The sequence below is a fragment of the Scyliorhinus torazame genome, chromosome 2 (assembly GCF_047496885.1).
Source record: "Scyliorhinus torazame isolate Kashiwa2021f chromosome 2, sScyTor2.1, whole genome shotgun sequence".
Classification (NCBI taxonomy): Eukaryota; Metazoa; Chordata; class Chondrichthyes; order Carcharhiniformes; family Scyliorhinidae; genus Scyliorhinus; species Scyliorhinus torazame.
Window position 1 is genome coordinate 268,088,458 of NC_092708.1, and position 19,183 is coordinate 268,107,640.

General features: G+C 51.0%; 1 protein-coding gene and 1 non-coding gene across 2 annotated transcripts in view; both read right to left on the bottom strand.

Annotated features, from left to right (window-relative positions):
* Positions 1 to 17,446, bottom strand: part of LOC140398364 (serine/threonine-protein kinase PAK 4-like) — a 127,018-nt gene extending 109,572 nt beyond the window's left edge. The window contains exon 1 of the mRNA XM_072486986.1: positions 17,264 to 17,446. The gene's annotated coding sequence lies outside the window, so the exon portion shown is untranslated. The remainder of the gene's footprint in view (positions 1 to 17,263) is intronic.
* Positions 17,447 to 18,807: 1,361 nt separating this feature from the next.
* On the bottom strand, positions 18,808 to 18,889 carry trnas-gcu (transfer RNA serine (anticodon GCU)). The gene has a single exon. It is a non-coding gene; the product is annotated as a tRNA-Ser (tRNA).
* Between the last annotated feature and the right edge of the window lie 294 nt (positions 18,890 to 19,183).

Sequence of the window (19,183 nt, forward strand, 5' to 3'; positions counted from 1 at the left end):
AAACTAAATCGAGACAAGAGTGAGTATTTTGTGGTGTCTCGGCCGGGGGTGGGGCAGGGGTGGGGGGGTTGCCATTCCGTAGGGCAGGGACTCACTTTAGGTACCTGGGGGTGCAGGTTGCCCGGGAGTGGGGGGGTGGGGGGGGGCGGGCTCTGCAGGTACAACATTTCTAGTTTGGTGGGGAGAGTGAAAGCCGATCTGGCAAGGTGGGACAGCCTCCCTCTGTCACTGGCGGGTCGGGTACAGGCAGTTAAAATGAACGTGTTGCTGCGATTTCTGTTTATTTTTCAATGCCTGCCGATTTTCCTGCCAAAGGCTTTTTTCAGAGAGATTGAGGGATTACGTCGTTCATATGGGGAGGGAAGGTGGCCAGAGTTAGAAAGGTGCTGCTACAGAGGGGAAGGCAGGGGGTTTGAGTCTTCCGAACCTGGGGCGTCATTCTCCGACCCCCCGCCGGGTCGGAGAATGGCCGTTGGCCGCCGTGAATCCCGCCCCCGCCCCCGCCGAAGTCTCCGGTACCGGAGATTGGGCGGGGGCGGGAATCGGGCCGCGCCGGTTGGTGGGACCCCCCGCTCAATTCTCCGGCCCGGATGGGCCGAAGTCCCGCCCAGAAATTGCCTGTCCCGCCGGCGTAAATCGAAGCTGGTATTTACCGGCGGGACCAGGCGGCCTGGGCGGGCTCCGAGGTCCTAGGGGAGGCGCGGGGCGATCTGACCCCGGGGGTGCCCCCACGGTGGCCTGGCCCGCGATCGTGGCGGAGGCGGAAGAGACTCTCCCCACTGCGCATGCGCGGGAAACTGTCGGCGGCCGCTGACGCTCCCGCGCATGCGCCGCATTTCCGCGCCAGCTGGCGGGGCAACAAACGCCATTTCCGCCAGCTGGCGGGGCGGAAATCCCTCCGGCGCCGGCCTAGCCCCTCAATGTTGGGGCTCGGCCCCCAAAGATGTGGAGCATTCCGCACCTTTGGGCCGGCGCGATGCCCGTCTGATTGGCGCCGTTTTGGGCGCCAGTCGGCGGACATCGCGCCGTTGGGGAAAATTTCGCCCCTGATGTATTGCTACAGGGCGGTGAATGTGGAGAAGGTGCAGAGCTGGGTCAGAGGGGTTGATTCCCAGTGGGTCAGAATGGAGGAGAGTTTGTGCAGGGGGTCGGGATTGAAAGCACTAGCAACAGCGCCGCTCCCGATAGCCCTGGGGAAATACTCAGGGAGTCCGTCAATAATAGCTTCATTGAGAATTTGGAGACAGTTTCGCCAACAGGCAGCATGGTAGCATTGTGGATAGCACAATTGCTTCACAGTTCCAGGGTCCCAGGTTCGATTCCGGCTTGGGTCACTGTCTGTGCAGAGTCTGCTCATCCTCCCCGTGTGTGCATGGGTTTCCTCCGGGTGCTCCGGTTTCCTCCCACAGTCCAAAGATGTGCAGGTTAGGTGGATTGGCCATGATAAATTGCCTTTAGTGACCAAAATTGCCCTTAGTGTTGGATGGGGTTACTGGGTTATGGGGATAGGGTGGAGGTGTTGACCTTGGGTAGGGTGCTCTTTCCAAGAGCTGGTGCAGACTCGATGGGCTGAATGGCCTCCTTCTGCACTGTAAATTCTATGATAACACTTCGGGTTGGGGGCAGGGTCAAGGGAAATGCCGATTCAGGGGAACCACAGAATAGTGCCAGGGAGGTGGGATGGAAATTTTTGGAAATGGGAAGAGAAGGGGATTAAGACACTAAAAGATTTGTTTCTTAGGGGTCGATTTGCAGGACTGAAGGAGCTGGAAGCGAAGTATGGGCTGGAACTGGGGGAAATGTTTAGATACATGCAGGTTTGATATTTTGCCAGAAAGGAGATACAGAGGTTCCCGGGGGAGCTGGCCTCCACATTGCTGGAGGGGGTGCTGACGACAGGGGGACTGGAAAGGGGTAGTGTCAGCGGTGTACGGAGCTATTTTGGAAGAGGAGAAGGCACCACTGGAAAGGATCAAAGCAAAGTGGGAGGAAGAGTTGGGAGAGGATATGGAGGAGGGGTTCTGGTGTGAGGTACCTCCACCTCGTGCGCGAGGTTGGGGCTGATACAGCTGAAGGTGGTATACAGAGCACACCTGACGAGGGCGAGGATGAGCCGATTCTTTGAAGGAGTAGATGATGAGTGTGAACGTTGCGGGGGGGGGGGGGGGGGGGGGGTGGGGGGGGCACTAATCACGTTCATATGTTTTGGCCCTGTCCAAAGCTAGAGGATTACTGGAAGGAAGTTTTTAGGGTAATTTCTAAAGTGGTGCACGTGAAGCTGGACCCGGGTCCCCGGGAGGCCATATTAGGGGTGTCGGCCCAGCCAGGGTTGGAAACGGGTGCGGGGCAGATGTTGTAGCCTTCGCCTCGTTGATCGCCTGAAGGCGGATCCTGATAGGTTGGAGAGCAACCTCTCCTCCCTGTGCCCTGGCGTGGCAGGGGGACCTGTTGGAATTCTTGACTCTTGAGAAGGTTAAGTTTGAACTGAGGGGAAGGATGGAAGGGTTCTACAATTTATGGGCATTATTCTTCATGCGCTTTCAGGAACTGGATAACATCGAACATTAGTTGGGGCGGGTGGGTGGGAGGGTTGGGGGGAGGGGAGCTGTGTGTGTTTATGGCGACTATGGGTGATCCCTAATTCCTTTTTGTCATTTATTTACGTGAATATGCGGGTTAATGTTTGGGGTTTGGTGGGAGGATGGGATCGTTGTTATTGATATGGGAATTGACATATTTGTTACTGATTATTGTTTATTGTTGGGTGTAAATTTGGGAGAAAATGTGAAAAAGCAGGAGAATAAAAAATATATTTTTAAAAAGTTACTGTGAAAATCCCCTAATCACCACATTCCGGTGCCTGTTCGAGTACACTGAGGGAGAATTCAGAATGTCCAAATTACCTAACAAGCATGTCTTTCAGAACTTGTGGAAGGAAACGTGAGCACCCAGAGGAAATCCAGACAGGTATACAACCCGCTGACTCGTTTGCAACCCCCTCCCTCCCTCTCTCCCGTCCCCACCCTCTCTCTCACTTCCTTCCCTCTCTCACTGCCTTCCACTCTCCCTGCCTTCCTCTCGCTCCCCCTACTCCCTCTCTCCCACCCCTCATCCCCCTCCCTGTCCTCCAAACCTACTCAACTCACACTGAAAAGCCTCCTTATTCTCCCAATCCCTTTCATTTTGCAGTGTCTATCTCTTCTTTCCCTCTCTCTCACACTCCCTCCATCTCCCACTTTCAATCTACCCCCTCTCTCCCTCCTCCTTGCTGCCACTCTCTCCTGTTCCCTCCCTCCCACCTCCTCCCTCTCTCTCTCTCCCTCCCTTTCCCTCTCCCTCTGCATGCTTTTCTCCCTCTTTCTCCTTTCACTCCTTTTCTCACCCTCCTGCCTCCCTCCCTCTCCCTTCTACCCTTCCTCTCCAGTCTGCCCTCCCTCACTCTCTCCCCCTTCTACCCTTCCTCACCATTGTGCCCACTGCCTGCAGGTGCTCACACACTTCTTTTTTCAAATTTAGAGTACCCAATTCATTATTTCCAATTAAGGGGCAATTTAGCGTGGCCAATCCACCTAACCTGCACATCTTTGGGTTGTGGGGGCAAAACCCACGCAGACACAGGGAGAATGTGCAAACTCCACACGGACAGTGACCCAGAGCCGGGATCGAACCTGGGACCTCGGCGCCATGAGGCAGCAATGCTAACGACTGCGCCACCGTGCTGCCCTCTCCTGCCCAAACAGCAGGTCAGCTTTGTCCTTGGCGAGTTACCCCAAGATTGAAATACATTGTGTAGTAGACTTAATGCTATTCACATGAATGGAGAGTGTCTGTATACCCATTTAAACTATTTATTGTCTCTGCTGGGACTAGGGTGAGAGAGGGTGATCAGGAAGGATGTTACCATAGCCTGGGCTTGATTGAACCATTCGCAAAAACTGCAGGTATGCAAGAGACGGCATCTGACCCTCAGTGGTATGCATTCACCTTTTGTGACCATGTGTGTATCCATCTGTGGGGTGTGTTGGCCAGAAACAGCTGGCTTACAGGAGACAATCGTGAATCTTGTCAAATGCCACACAAATTGAATAGTCACAGTCAGCGCCGGGTGTCTGTATTGCCCACCACCTTCCCACGGCCAATCAGAAACCAAACGGACTCTTCACTGCCCAATTGGTTGAATCTTGACTGTCAATCAAACAGCTTTTCTTCCCACCTCATAAAACAAAGGAACAGGTGGCCAGTCAGCCCCTCAAACCTGTTCCTTTATTCAATTAGATCATTGGCTGATCTGTGACCTAACTTTGCCACTTACCCCTTAATAACTCTGGTTAACAGAAATTTATCAATCGCAGGCTAAAAATTAATAACTGATCTAACATTGATTGCCATTTGCAGAAAAGCATTCCAAACTTCTACCTCTCTTTATGTGCTGAAGTGTTTCCTAATTTCACTCCTGGAAGATCTGACTCTATTTTTAAGACTATGGGCGGGATTCTCCGGCCGCAATCGATTGTGTTCCACATGTCACCAGTGCTAGCCCCGCCACAGTCGCTGAATCGGTCCAAGTTCGGCACCAGTTTTGCTGTCGTGAAAGTCCACGAATCCTGCCCTGACGTCAACACTTAGTCTCAGGAACGGAGAATCCAGCCCCACGAGTTTCAATTTGAACAAATAGTCTCCAAGGAGGGATTTTATTAGATGCCTCTGGAAGCCAATATAATGTCCACAGACATTTCCCGCATCCACAATTTCAAAAAATTCCATCAGTTTAATTAGGCCTGACATGATACCCGTTACAATGTCTCCAATATTGTTATGATTAATGAATGAAAGTGTTCAAAGACAATGAAAATTATAAACACCCAATTTCTTTTAATGGCCCTGTCATCTTTCTCCTCTCGCAGCAGGACCTTTACCTTTAATTCCTGAAGACTAGTGGACAATCCACTTATGATTACCCAAACACGGTGCCACCCACAGTTATATCAACCAGCATGTGGCTTCCTCCGCACTCACTCAATGAGGGGCTCATTTTCTGTGTATTTATAAAGTGCATTTATTACATCAGCTGGTGCACTGGATTAGGCTTAGTGTCTGTAAACATCGCCCTTACATTAGGGACAAGTGACTCATCTACACAGTCTGAGCTCTTAGAGAAAGCCAAGAATGATCTAATCCACTTCCTGCTAGCTCATACACCAGCCATATAAACTTCAACAAAAGGCTAGTCACAAGTGACTCACACTGACCGTGTTTCTGTATCCTGTACAGGTAGATTGGACATGGTTGAGGGAGTATGACTGGCACACCCTCCACTGGTACACCTGGTAAAGGCTACCAGCAGGCTCCATTCAGAGCTGGACCCCAGAGGTCGGGTTTTGTGTAGTAATGGTTTGATCTATATCCTTAAGTCTCACTCTTTGCTCCAGACTGCTCATCCTGTCCTGTCTGATAGTCTTCAGTCCCCTCCATGTTCAACCCTGTGATACTCAGCCTTTCCAAAAACCCTCTACTGCACTATGACCTTCAACATTCCCCCTAACCCTGTTTGGCACTGTGACCCTCAGCCCTTCGCCAATCCTTTTTGCACTGTGACTATCTGCTCATTCCCTTTCTTGCACTGTGACGCTCAGTCCTACCCCTGATTCTGGGCGCGATTTAACCAAATGGAAACAATGCCCCACAGCAAGCACATTTAGTCCGCTTGTCTCACCTTCCATACGTCATCTTAAACATTCACTCTGTCTGCCACTGATCCCCAGTAGCAGCAACGTGTGCCACGTACAAGATGCACTGCAGCAAATCGGCAAGGCTCCTTCGACAACACCTTCCAAACCCACAACCTCCATTACCCAACAGGACTAGGGCAGCAGATGGTAGGGACCATTAAGTAGGGACCACAGAACTCCTAAAGCCAGGAAAGAAATAGTGAGGGAGGTGACCCACATAGCCAAAGAGCCTGAAAGAAGGCAGGTTATTAAGCCTGGAAAGGAAAAGGTTAAGGACTTGTCTGCAGTATGGCTGGCAGAAACTTTCCTTCCAGCATTAAATAGGGACATAGGGAGTTCCCAAACTCCTGAGCAGATAGGAGGGAGATACCTCCCCTAGTCAAAAAGTCACCACAGAGGGTAGCTGGAGGTGTACCTTCACTTGAGGGTAGCGGTGTTCCAAAGGACAAGGAACATGTTAGGAAAGCACCCCCTCCAAAGCCAAAGGCCCCGGCCAGATTGACTCTTTCTGGGTCAATTTGGAACCTTTTTGCCCTCTATTTAAATTAGGCATAAAGTGGATTTCACTGACCACTTTCTGCCGAATTTAAATATGGAGCAAAAAGGTTCCAAATTGACCCAGAAAAAGTGGGGTGATGCCTCGTCCAGTTGATAAGCCATCTGAAGGTACCGCAAGAGCTGACTGTCCCCCAGAGGGCAGTAGTGTCCCAAACGACACCGAACCTATCACCCAACTGTCAGCAGAGAGATTGCAACCAGATTGGACCCCAAGCTCACCTGCCATTGTGCAGAATTGCAAGAGGATGGGACAGAGTTAGCCAACACGTTTCCCGCCCCTCCAGGGGCGCCAACGTCCTTGACCACTGCTACACAAACATCAAGGGCACCTACCGATCCATCCCGCGACTGCACTTCTGAAAATCGGACCATAAAACAGTGCTCCTTCTCCCGGCATACAAGCAGAAACTTAAGCAGGAGAATCCGGTTAAGAAAGTTTGCAATGCTGGTCCAAGGCAACAGAAGAGCTACTATGTGACTACTTGGAGTCAGTGGATTCGAAGTGGAGATGGTTGACAGCTTCAAACTCCTAGGTGTGCACATCACCAACAATCTGGTCCATATTTAAGAACTCAGGGCCAACCTAGACGAGTATGCCACCACCGTCACAGACCTCATCAGTATGTGTGTAGAAGATTACGTGCCAAAGAAGGTACTATGTACGTTCCCCAACCGGAAAACATGGTTTAATTGAGAGATTCACTCCCTACTGAAGGCCAAGCCTAAGGTGTTCAAGACAGGCAACCCTGACCTATACAAGAAATCCAGGTACGACGTCCGCAAAGCCATCAGGGATGCCAAGAGACAATACCAGACTAAGCTGGAGTCACAGACTTGCGACACAGATGTTCGACAGTTGTGGCAAGGCAAGACTTAAACACCATAACGGGCTACAAAGCGAAGCTGAGCAGTATCTCCGGCAGTAGCGCACCCCCTGCCTGATGAACTCAATGCATCTATGTTCATTTCGAGCAGAAAACCATCAAACTGTCACAGCAGCCTCGGACACACCCATACCTACCATCACAGCTTCCGAAGTCAGATCAGCCTTCTTGAAAGTGAACCCTCGGAATGCAAGGGAGTCCCTGGTCGTGCAAACAGATCCTACGCGGACCAACTGGTGGGTGTGTTCGCGAAGATCTTCAACCTCTCCCTACTCCGTTCTGAGGTTCCCACCTGCTTCAAGAAGACCACCATCATACCGGTGCCAAAGAAGAACCAAGCAACATGCCTCAATGACTACTGTGTGGTGGCCTTAACACCTATCATTATGAAGTGCTTCAAGTGGTTAGCCATGAGACACATCAACTCCATATTCCCAGAATTTCTTGATCCGCTGCAATTCACATACCGCCACAAATGGTCCACAGCAGGCGCCATCTCCGTGGCCCTACATGCAGCTCTAGAGCATCTCGACAACAACTACGTGAGACTCCTATTTATTGACTACAGTTCCTCTTTCAACACCATAATCCCAGCCAAGCTGATAACAAAACTCCAAAACCTAGGACTTGGCTCCTCCCTCTGCAACTGGATCCTCGATATTCATAGAATCATAGAATTTACAATGCAGAAGGAGGCCATTCGGTGTATCGAGTCTGCACCGGCCCTTGGAAAGAGCACCCTACCTAATCCCATACCTCCACCCTATCTCCACACCTCCACCCTATCCCAATAACCCCACCTAACCTTTGTTGGGCACTAAAGGCAATTTATCAAAGCCAATCCACTTGACCTGCACATCTTTGGACTGTGGGAGGAAACCCACGCAGACATGGGGAGAACGTGCAGATTCCGCACAGACAGTGACCCAAGCCGGGAATTGAACGTGGGATCCTGGAGCTGTGAAGCAACTGTGCTAACTACTGTGCTACCGTGCTGACCCATAGACCGCAATCAGTAAGTATAAACAACAATACCCCCTCCACGATAATCCTCAATACCAGGGCTCTACATGGCTGTGTACTTAGTCCCCTACTATACTCTCCATACACACACGACTGTGGGTAAATTTTGGCTCCAACGCCATCTACAAGTTTGCTGATGACACGACCGTAATGGGTTGGATCTCGAAGAACAATGAGTCAGAATACAGGAGGGAGATTGAGAACCTAGTGGAGTGGTGCAATGACAGCAATCAATGCCAGCAAAACTAAAGAGCTGGGCATTGACTTCAGAAAGCGATATATCGTACACGTCCCTGTCTGCATCAATGGAGCCGAGGTGGAGATGGTTGACAACTTCAAATTCCTAGGTGTGTACATCACCAACAATGTGGTCCTAGTCCACCCACAACGACGCTACGACCAAGAAAGCACAACAGTGCCTATACTTCTTCAGGAAACTCAGGAAATTTGGCATGTCTCTTGCATTGACTCTGACCAACCTTTACAGATGCACCATAGAAAGCATCTTATTTGGTTGAATCACAGCCTGGTATGGCAACTGCTCTGCCCAAGACCATAAGAAACAACAGAGTCATGAACACAACCAGTCCATCACGTGAACCTGCCTGCCATCTATTGACTCCATCTACACCTCCCGCTGCCTGGGGGAAAGCAAAAAGTCAAAGGCCCTCCTACCCGGGTTATTCTCTCTTCCATCCTCTTCCAGGGCAGGAGATACAAAAGTCTGAGAACAGGCACTAACAGATTTAACAGGTTCATAAACAGCTTCTCCCCTCTTATGGACTGAACTGATCTTTTCACACATCTTCTTTACTGAATAGTACTACAGTCTGATGCCTGTTTCTACAGGCACTGCCTCACTCTAATATGCAGATTTGCTAAAAAAATGACCTTGCAACATCTTGCGAGATTGCATTGAATCTCGTGAAGCATTGAGAGCCGGATAGGTCCCGGGAGCGGGGTCTCCCAGCTTTCAACGACCAAGCTGCGCCGCGGCGAGCTGCTTTTCTGGTGCAGCGTGGCCGGTGTATCGCGCCCTATGTGTATCATGTATGTCCTATGTTTTTTCATGTATGGAACGATCTGTCTCGACTGTCTGGACTGTACGCAGAACAATACTTTTCACAATACCGAGGTAACATGATAATAAATCAAATCAAATTTTAATTTTCTCCTACAGGGAAGGCGTGTCACAGCCAGAAGACAAGGAAAATACATAAATAAAAGCAAATTACTGCAGGAAATACTGGGCAATCTCAGCAGGTCTGACAGCATCGGTGGGAGAGAAGGGAGCTAACATTTCATAGAATTTACACTGCAGAAGGAGGCCATTCAGCCCATCAAGCCTGCACCGGCCCTTGGAAAGTGCACCGTACTTATGTCCATACCTCCACCTATCCCCATAACCCGACCTAATCTTTTGTACACTGGGGACAATTTTTCATGGCCAATCCACCTACCCTGCACATCTTTGCACTGTGGTAAGAAACTGGAGCACGGACTTCCGGGTGCGGCGATGACCAGCTGAGTCGCACGTTTCGGCAGCTCCCGGTGGAACGGACTTTTGGGCTCTTGATAGGAGCCCCAACGGCAATTTTAACGGCTAAAAACACCGTGCGGTAAACCAGAAGGGTGTTCCCCCTGGACACGGATGGAAAAAGGAGAGGAAAGTGGCCGGATTGCAGCGGATCCTTTGGAACAACAGCAAGGAAGGCAAGCAGAAACCAAGATGGCGTCGGAAGGTGGCAGTTTCATATGGGGCCCTGAACAACAAGAGTTCTTGAAACGCTGCGTGGAGGAGATAAAAAAGGAAATGAAGAAAGAGTTGTTGGCCCCGATATTACAGGCGATTGAAGGGCTGAAAGAGGAACAAAAGACCCAGGAGCAGGAGCTTCGGGTCGTGAAGGCGAAAGCAGCAGAGAATGAGAACGATATACAGGGCCTGGTGGTGAAGTCGGAGATACAGGAGGCACACCAGAAACGATCTGTGGAGAGGTTGGAGGCACTGGAAAACAACGCAAGGAGGAACAACTTGAGGATTCTTGGCCTTCCTGAAGGTGTGGAGGGGGCGGACGTCGGGGCATATGTGAGCACGATGCTGCACTCGTTAATGGGAGCGGAGGCCCCGACGGGTCCGTTGGAGGTGGAGGGAGCATACCGAGTTATGGTGCGAGGATCGAGAGCAGGAGAAACTCCCAGAGCCATAGTGGTGAGATTCCTCCGTTTTAAGGATAGAGAAATGGTCCTTAGATGGGCGAAGAAAACTCGGTGTAGTAAATGGGAGAACGCGGTGATCCGCGTTTATCAAGATTGGAGTGCGGAGGTGGCGAGAAGGAGGGCGAGCTTTAATCGGGCCAAAGCGGTACTTCACAAAAAGAAGATAAAATTTGGAATGCTGCAACCGGCAAGACTGTGGGTCACATATCAAGGGAGGCACCACTACTTTGAAACGGCGGATGAAGCGTGGACTTTTATTGTGGAAGAAAAATTGGAATGATTGGATTATGAAAATGAACGTTTGGACAAAGTGGTGGGGCGAATGGGGGGGGGCGAAGAGGGGTTTTATGTTTTAATCCTGCGGTATGGTAACTTTTCTTTCTCCCACAGGTGGTGATGGGGGGAGGTGGGGAGGGAGAGGAGATGGGGCGTTGGCCATGGGAGGCGGGGCTGAGGGAGAGGCGCGGGCTTGGTTCCCGCGCTATGATAATTATGGCGGGAATAGAGAAGCAGGAAGGAGGGGGCGTCGCACGGTGCGAGCCATGATCACGGGGGGAAGCCGAGGTCAGCCAGAGTTTGCTGACTTCTGGGAGCAACATGGGGGGAGTAATTACGCTAGCTGGGGGTCTAGCAGGGGGGGGGGGGGGGGGGGGGGGGAATTACTGGGTTGCTGCTGCTGGGGAAAGGGGGGAGTGGGTACGGGAAAGGATGGGCGGGGGGGCACCGTCTGGGAGAGATACAGCTGCGTGGGAACTGGGTGAGAAGCTGGAAAAAGATGATGGCTAACCGGCAAGGGGGGGGGGGGGTGGGAAGCCCCCCAACTCGGCTGATCACGTGGAACGTGAGGGGGCTTAATGGGCCGATAAAGAGGGCACGAGTACTCGCACACCTTAAGAAACTTAAAGCAGATGTGGTTATGCTACAGGAAACGCACCTGAAACTGATAGACCAGGTTAGGTTGCGCAAAGGATGGGTGGGGCAGGTGTTCCATTCGGGGCTGGATGCGAAAAACAGGGGGGTGGCTATATTAGTAGGGAAGCGGGTAATGTTCGAGGCGAAGACTATAGTGGCGGATAACGGGGGCAGATACGTGATGGTGAGTGGCAAATTACAGGGAGAGATGGTGGTTTTGGTAAACGTGTATGCCCCGAACTGGGACGATGCCAACTTTATGAGGCGAATGCTAGGACGCATCCCAGACCTAGAGACCGGAAAGCTGATAATGGGGGGAGACTTTAACACGGTGTTGGAACCAAGGCTGGATAGGTCGAAGTCCAGGACTGGTAGGAGGCCGGCAGCAGCCAAGGTGCTTAAGGATTTTATGGAGCAGATGGGAGGGGTGGACCCGTGGAGATTCAGTAGACCTAGGAGTAAGGAGTTCTCGTTTTTCTCCTATGTCCATAAAGTCTATTCACGCATAGACTTTTTTGTGTTGGGTAGGGCATTGATCCCGAGGGTGAGGGGAACGGAATATACGGCTATAGCCATTTCGGATCATGCCCCACACTGGGTAGACTTGGAGATAGGGGAGGAAACAAGAGGGCGCCCACCCTGGAGAATGGACATGGGACTAATGGCGGATGAGGGGGTGTGCCTAAGGGTGAGGGGATGCATTGAAAAGTACTTGGAACTCAATGACAATGGGGAGGTTCAGGTGGGAGTGGTCTGGGAGGCGTTGAAGGCGGTGGTTAGGGGGGAGCTGATATCAATAAGGACACATAAAGGGAAGCAGGAGAGTAAGGAACGGGAGCGGTTGCTGCAAGAACTTTTGAGGGTGGATAGACAATATGCGGAAGCACCGGAGGAGGGACTGTACAGGGAAAGGCAAAGGCTGCATGTGGAATTTGACTTGCTGACTACAGGCACTGCAGAGGCACAATGGAGGAAGGCGCAGGGTGTACAGTATGAATATGGAGAGAAGGCGAGCAGATTGCTGGCACACCAATTGAGGAAAAGGGGAGCAGCGAGGGAAATAGGGGGGGTGAGGGACGAGGAAGGAGAGACGGAGCGGGGAGCGGAGAGAGTGAACGAAGTGTTCAAGACATTTTATAAAAAATTGTATGAAGCTCAACCCCCGGATGGGAGGGAGAGAATGATGGATTTTTTGGATCGGCTGGAAATTCCCAAGGTGGAAGAGCAGGAAAGGGTGGGACTGGGAGCACAGATCACGGTAGAAGAAGTGGTGAAAGGAATTAGGAACATGCAGACGGGAAAGGCCCCGGGACCGGACGGATTCCCAGTTGAATTTTACAGAAAATATTTGGACTTGCTCGCCCCGCTACTGACGAGGACCTTTAACGAGGCAAAGGAAAGGGGACAACTGCCCCCGACTATGTCAGAAGCAACGATATCGCTTCTCTTAAAGAAGGAAAAGGATCCGCTACAATGCGGGTCCTACAGACCAATTTCCCTCCTCAATGTGGATGCCAAGGTCCTGGCCAAGGTAATGGCAATGAGAATAGAGGAATGTGTCCCGGGGGTGGTTCATGAGGACCAAACTGGGTTTGTGAAGGGGAGACAGCTGAACACGAATATACGGAGGCTGTTAGGGGTAATGATGATGGCCCCACCAGAGGGTGAAACGGAGATAGTAGTGGCGATGGATGCCGAGAAAGCATTTGATAGAGTGGAATGGGATTATCTGTGGGAGGTGTTGAGGAGATTTGGGTTTGGAGAGGGGTATGTTAGATGGGTGCAGCTGTTGTATAGGGCCCCAGTGGCGAGTGTGGTCACGAATGGACGGGGATCGGCATATTTTCGGCTCCATAGAGGGACAAGGCAGGGATGTCCTCTGTCCCCATTACTGTTTGCACTGGCGATTGAGCCCCTGGCGATAGCGCTGAGAGGTTCCAAGAGATGGAGGGGAATACTTAGGGGAGGAGAAGAACACCGGGTATCTTTATATGCGGATGATCTGCTACTATATGTGGCGGATCCAGCGGAGGGGATGCCAGAAATAATGCGGATACTTGGGGAGTTTGGGGATTTTTCAGGGTATAAATTGAACATGGGGAAGAGTGAGCTGTTTGTGGTGCATCCAGGGGAGCAGAGTAGAGAAATAGAAGACCTACCGTTGAGGAAGGTAACAAGAGACTTTCGTTACCTGGGGATCCAGATAGCTAAGAATTTGGGCACATTGCACAGGCTAAATTTGACGCGGTTGGTGGAACAGATGGAGGAAGATTTCAAGAGATGGGATATGGTAGCATTGTCAATGGCAGGGAGGGTGCAGGCGGTTAAGATGGTGGTCCTCCCGAGATTCCTCTTTGTGTTTCAGTGCCTCCCGGTGGTGATCACGAAGGCTTTTCTCAAAAGGATAGAAAAGAATATCATGGGTTTTGTTTGGGCCGGGAAGACGCCGAGAGTGAGGAAGGGATTCTTACAGCGTAGTAGGGATGGGGGGGGCTGGCACTACCGAGCCTAAGTGAGTATTATTGGGCCGCTAATATTTCAATGGTGAGTAAGTAGATGGGAGAGGAGGAAGGAGCGGCGTGGAAGAGATTAGAGAGGGCGTCCTGTAGGGGGACCAGCCTGCAGGCTATGGTGACAGCCCCATTGCCGTTCTCACCAAGGAACTATACCACGAGTCCGGTGGTGGTAGCTACACTGAAGATTTGGGGACAGTGGAGACGACATAGGGGAAAGACCGGAGCATTGGGGGGGTCCCCGATAAGAAACAACCATAGGTTTGCCCCGGGGGGAATGGATGGGGGATATGGAATGTGGCAAAGAGCAGGTATAACGCAATTGAAAGATCTATTTGTGGATGGGAAGTTCGCGAGTCTGGGAGCGCTGACTGAGAAATATGGGTTGCCCAAGGGAATGCATTCAGGTACATGCAATTGAGGGCTTTTGCGAGGCAACAGGTGAGGGAATTCCCGCAGCTCCCGACACAAGAGGTGCAGGACAGAGTCATCTCGAAGAAATGGGTGGGGGACGGTAAGGTGTCGGATATATATAGGGAAATGAGGGATGAAGGGGAGACTATGGTGGACGAACTAAAAGGGAAATGGGAAGAAGAGCTAGGGGAGGAGATCGAGGAGGGGCTGTGGGCAGATGCCCTAAACAGGGTAAACTCGTCGTCCTCGTGCGCCAGGCTAAGCCTGATTCAGTTTAAGGTATTACACAGGGCACATATGACTGGAACACGGCTCAGTAAATTTTTTGGGGTGGAGGATAGGTGTGCGAGGTGCTCGAGAAGCCCAGCGAATCATACCCATATGTTTTGGTCATGCCCGGCACTGCAGGGGTTTTGGATGGGGGTGACAAAGGTGCTTTCGAAAGTAGTAGGAGTCCGGGTCGAACCAAGCTGGGGGTTGGCTATATTTGGGGTTGCACAAGAGCCGGGAGTGCAGGAGGCGAGAGAGGCCGATGTTTTGGCCTTTGCGTCCCCAGTAGCCCGGCGCAGGATATTGCTAATGTGGAAAGAAGCCAAGCCCCCGGGGGTGGAGACCTGGATAAATGATATGGCGGGGTTCATAAAGTTAGAGCGGATTAAGTTCGTCCTAAGGGGGTCGGCTCAAGGGTTTACCAGGCGGTGGCAACCGTTCGTTGAATATCTTGCGGAAAGATAGATGGGGGAAAAAAGAAGGCAGCAGCAGCAGCCCAGGACTTGGGGGGGGGGTGGCCTGAGACAAGGCAGTTGCCAATTAGGGCTAGTTTTTATTTTTGTTATTTAATATTTATTTATTTGTTGTTGTTTTCTTTTGTTCTTGTTTCAATAAAAAAGGTCATTATTATCTGTATTGTTATAATGTTGTGTAAAGGATGCACAATGTACTGTGTTGGTTGACCAAAAATTTTCAATAAAATATTATTTAAAAAAAAAAGAAACTGGAGCACCCGGAGGAAACCCACGCAGACTCAGGGAGAACGTGCAAACTCCACACAGACAGTCACCCAAGGCCATAATTAAACCCAGACCCCTGGAGCTGTGAGGCAGCAGTGCTAACCACTGTGCTGCCCCATGGATGACTCTTTAAAGGCTCGAAATGTTAGCTCCCTCCTCTCTCCAAGGAAAATACATATCTAAGCTCCGGTATCCTCCCACAGTCTAAAGATCTGCAGGTTAGGTGGATTGGCCATGATCAATTGCCCTTAGTGCCCGGAAAGGTTGGGTGGGGTTACTGGGATAGGGTGGAGGCATGGGCTTAAGTGGGTGCTCTTTCCAAGGGTTGGTACAGACTCGATGGGCCGAATGGCCTCCTTTTGCACTGTAAATTTTATGATTCTATGAAAACCTTATCCAAGTACCAAAGCAGTCTTACGATGATTGCTCAAGACAGCTCTCCTGCATTCAGCTTCCTCCTTAGCTACCTGGGCGCCCAATCCACCTCAGGAGGACGGTCAAAGATCCCCTGCCCCACCAACTTCTCAAACATTTTGGCCACATACTTCGTGGCCTGCGTTCCCTTGATCCCTTCAGACATCCCCACGATCCTCAGGTTCTGTTCCCAAATGATGCTCCCTCAACTTTTTCTGACCCTCCGCCATCATCAACATTTCAGCCTCCAACGAGGCAATACGATTCTTATGATCAGTCCCTGTCTCCTCCATCTTCTGCTCCACTCTCTCCAAGGCAGCCCTAATTGGCACTGCCACCTTGGCCAAATCATCAGAAGCTGCCTTGCTTTGCTGCTTAAACTCGTCCCCCGGGATTTCCACCAACTGCTCTGTTGACCACTGTGCGGGCAATGGCACCACAGGTCTCTCCGCCATCTTTTCCCCTGCTGCGAGTCCTCCTGGTCTGAATGGTGCCCCTTATTCGTTGCACTCCATGTTTGGTAACTCTTTGACATTCCCACCAAAGGAGAATACTTTAGCCTTTGAAATTCCCACTGTTTCAACCTACCAGGGCCCCATAAGCAGGCAAAAAGGGCCAAAGAATCTGACCTCAAGCCACCTTATATACAACCACTCACTCCATGGCCACCACTGGAAGTCCGAAACTTCTTAATGCTGATGTTTAGAGAGACCGGAGTACTCATATAAGGAACGCAGCAAGTTTGCATGCAGGTATAATCAAGCAATTAAGAAAGTTAAATGGCATATTCATTAAGTAGTGGCAGACTCAGGGCGACACAGTGGCGCAGTGGTTAGCACTGCTGCCTACGCCGCTGGGGACCCCAGTTCGATCCCGGCCCAGGGTCACTGTCCATGTGGAGTTTGCACATTCCCCCCATGTTTGCGTGGGTTTCGCCCCTACAACCCAAAAAGATGTGCAGGGTAGGTGGATTGGCCACGCCAAATTGCCCCTTAATTGGAAAAAATGAATTGGCTACTCTAAATTTTTTTTTTAAAGTAGGGGCAGACTCCTGGGGACCCCTGCAAATACTGACACAACCAGAAATCCTTGTAATTACTGACAAAGTCCCAAAGAGCCCTTGTAAATACTCTCAGGAATTCCTTTACATCCAGACTAACCCCAAGGACCCCAACCCCCCCCCCCCCCCCCCCCCGGCACAGACCAATTTGCAGAAAACAAGGTTGGAGTTGGAGTCATTCTCCTCCCTAATATTGTGATGAAAGTGAAGGTGTACTAGCTGGACGTACAGTAACATTCATGTTTCCAGAACCAAACGCTGCATTGCTGTGTGAAATGGCACCACAAGGGGCGCGCTTCCCAGCACTAGGCTTCTATTGAAACTCAGCGATGATTGAAGCAGAACTCCAGCTCTCTGTCAGCCTCCCCAAAACCTGCAGCACAGATACCTTGTGAAGCAGCTGCTTGAAAGATGTACCGCCCGTTCCCCAGCACAACACCTCACACCCCACTGCCCCTATACAATCCATACTATTTGCCACAACCTGTTTGCTTTTGAGTGTGTGTATTCTTATGAGATAGAGACTTACCGTTCGACACCTGGCTCTGGGAGTGTGCTCCAGGAGTGCATGACGATCCCAGTTTATAAACTGTGACTCACAGCAAGCTGCTGCTTGTTCAAACATTCTGGAATAGGATCCTCCTTGCAGGTTTGAAAACCCAGCACCCAGTTCACCAACCGGCAGAGATTTCTCAGCAAATTCCCTTGGATACTCACAAGGAACCTCAGTGGGGCAATCTCAACGCAGGGCCCTCACCCAGTGCCCTCTCACATGACCTGGAATCCCCTCTCACCCCCCTCCCTTCCTGTTGACTTTTCTCAAACTATGTTCTCTTAAATAGTGAGTCAGCTCCAGAAGTGGGACAATGGGATGGATAGAGTATTAACCCTCCAATCCTTCCTGCGGCCTCTTCGCTTCCAGAGTCACCAAATCCCCTTGGTACGCATTGGAGATATCCGAAGCATTTCGTTTGCAAAGCTGTGTAGCCGGGACATACAACCACATAGGGTGTCACTCTGAGCCCAATCCAGCTCTTCAGCAATGTCCCCTTGCACCTTGTCGCCTTGGTTCAGGAGGCACTGAGGCCAGCTGTGCTGTCCTCAGCAATAAGCTACATGTTTCAGCAAGCTGGGTGGATGGATGGACATTTTATTAAGCGCGGGTGTAAGGAAAATAAATTAGATACATAGGACATTGTCCAATTAATGCTCCGCCAGTCCTCGCCATCTGAAAGGTAATGTACTCAGCTCTGAGGGCAACAGTGACAGAAAATGATTAACAGCCTGGAATAACAGCCAGGAAATATGAAGAGAGAATCATAAATGTCTCTGTATTCAGCCAACCATTTGATTCTGTCTTTCTTTTATGCTAACTGCTTACTCTCGAAAAGGGTTCAGTATGATTGTCATGAAAGGTAAGTCTGGGGCCCTACAGTGTCACTACACACTGACCCCCATGGTCAATCTGGGGCTCTGTCCCTGATCACTCACACTGACCCCCATCAGTCAGGGGCCCATCCCCTGGTCACTCACACTGACCCCCATGGTCAATCTGGGGCTCTGACCCTGGTCACTCACACTGACCCCCCTGGTCACTCACACTGACCCCCATCAGTCTAGGGCCCATCCCCTGGTCACTCACGCTGACCCCCATCAGTCAGGGGCCCATTCCCTGGTCACTCACACTGACCCCCATGGTCAATCTGGGGCTCTGACCCTGGTCACTCACACTGACCCCCCTGGTCACTCACACTGACCCCCCTGGTCACTCACACTGACCCCCATGGTCAATCTGGGGCTCTGACCCTGGTCACTCACACTGACCCCCCTGGTCACTCACACTGACCCTAATGGTCAATTTGGGGCCTTGCTCCTGATCACTCGATTAAGGGAGGGAGATTGGGCCCTTGGTGTTTTGGAATTAATATGAGTGAGGCTCACTGAATGAAGGTTGTAATGGTAAAAATAATAAATTACTAATAAATTACTAAATGCTGGAATTATAACTGGAATAAATAGTGTCCGGTCACTACGCAGCGTAAAAAAAACTCGCTCGAACACTGAGCTGCGGTACGACGAGGATGGGATTCGAACCCACGCGTGCAGAGCACAATGGATTAGCAGTCCATCGCCTTAACCACTCGGCCACCTCGTCACCGGCTGCAACTGGCGCCGATTAGATGCCTCATAAGGAAATCCGGCCTCCAGCGTGTTCTGTGGTGAGCAGGAAATCCAGCGCCGCACACACGATCCCGTCATGCGCCGCTGGGGGGCAGAGACGAGTCTGAATCCGAGGATACAGCGCGCGAGGAAATGTAGACATACAATAATGGATGTCCTTGCAAAGCAGGGCTCACCATTGCACATTAACACACACCACCACACATTAATGTAGACTACCCCACTTCAGTATACACCTTTATACAATTTTGCCCGATTTACTCATTGG